This window comes from Lycium barbarum, chromosome 9 (genome assembly GCF_019175385.1).
Source record: "Lycium barbarum isolate Lr01 chromosome 9, ASM1917538v2, whole genome shotgun sequence".
Taxonomy (NCBI): domain Eukaryota; kingdom Viridiplantae; phylum Streptophyta; class Magnoliopsida; order Solanales; family Solanaceae; genus Lycium; species Lycium barbarum.
The window spans coordinates 45,544,949-45,546,738 of NC_083345.1; positions in this window are offsets into that span (position 1 = coordinate 45,544,949).

Below are 1,790 nucleotides of genomic sequence, written 5' to 3' on the forward strand. Positions count from 1 at the left end.
CAAGGCAAAAAGCTCAGTCTATTTGCTTGATAAGGTGGATGAGGCAGGTTTTTTGAAAGTTGAGAGAGTTACTGGTATTAGCAGACATGCCTTTACTTTAATGTACTTAGGATGTCCTATTTACTATAGTAAAGCATGCTTGGCTTTCTACTCTGATCTGATCACCAAAGTAAGAAACAAGCTTCAGGGGTGGAAAGGCAAACTGCTGTCATTTGGTGGAAGGGCCACTTGGTTGGCTCATGTCTTATAGGCAATGCCAATCCACTTATTATCTACTATGGATGCTCCTTCCTTTGTGATTGATAAGCTAAACAAGATCTTTGCCCAATTCTTTTGGAGCAATTCTGTTGGTGAGACTAACAGACATTGGGCTAAATGGCATGAGGTCTGCATTCCTTAGGAAGAGGCTGGACTTTGTTTTAGAAAGCTGGCGGATATGTCTATCGCCTTGTTCTCAAAACTCTGGTGTAACTTTAGAACCAGGCCTTCTTTATGGAGCTCATTTATGAGCAACAAGTACTTAAAAAAGAACAATCCAATTCTGGTACCTTGGAAAGAATTCTCTCATGTTTGGAGAAAAATGTTGAGAGCAAGGGATTCAATTGACCATGTCATTTGGTGGCAACTCAGAATGGGCTCTTCTTTATTTTGGTTTGATAATTGGTCTGGGTTGGGACCACTCTATTTTCTTACACCTGCTAATTTTTATTGTGATGAGAACATCAACAATGTTGCTGATATGGTTATAGAAGGCAGGTGGAATGAAAATATTCTGAGAAACTGTTTACCTGAGGAACTTGCAGAACATATTCTGCATGAGGTACAACCTCCTAGTAGTCCTGATGAACTTGACAAGCCATGGTAGACACTGGAAGCTAGGGGTGAGTTTTCTGTTAAATCAGCTTAGGATTATTTAAGGAGTAGAGGTCAGCCTAGGGATGCATATAGGAAGATTTGGGGGAAAGGCCTGCCTTTCAAAATAGCTTTCTTGATGTGGAGGGTGTGGCACTACAAAATACCTTTGGATGATGTGATTAGAAGCTGGGGATACCACATGCCATCAAAGTGGTTTTGCTGTGCTGAACCTACAGAAGAATCAGTACCTCATATCTTCTTGAGGTGCCAAACTGCTCAAAGGGCCTGGACTTATTTCTTTGTTGCTGCTGGTATCAACATTACAGGTTTAAATTTGCATCAAGTGATTACAAAATGGTGGACTGCTGCAACACTATCTAGATTGAAGCCTATGTTTTATGCTATTCCATCTATAATTATGTGGGAGTTGTGGAAGAAACGAAATGGGGACAAGCATGGAAACAAGGTTTCTACTAGCAGGGTTATATATCAAGCATCAAGCAACATCCAACAACTGGTGAAAGTAAGAAAACCTGGCATAAGATCTGTGCCTCATAGATGGTTGGAAATGTTGAAAATTTTGGAGAACTTTGTGCCAAAGCTTCAAATTACTAAAGTCATGTGGACTTTGCCTACTGAAGGAATTTGGAAGTGCAATACTGATGGGGCCACTAGAGGGAATCCTGGCAGGAGTGCTCATGCTTTTTGTGTAAGAAATTCTGATGGAGACTTAGTTTATGCAAGGGCCAAAGAAATAGAGGAAACCACTAACACTGTCTCTGAAGCAATGGCTTTGCTTGGTGCTGCAAGATTCTGTCTTGCAAAGCATGTTTATTCCTTTATTCTTGAAACTGATTCACTGCTGATGAAAAAGATTCTGGATAGAGAATGGAAGCCTCCATGGAATATTATTCATGCAGTAGAGGAGATTTGGG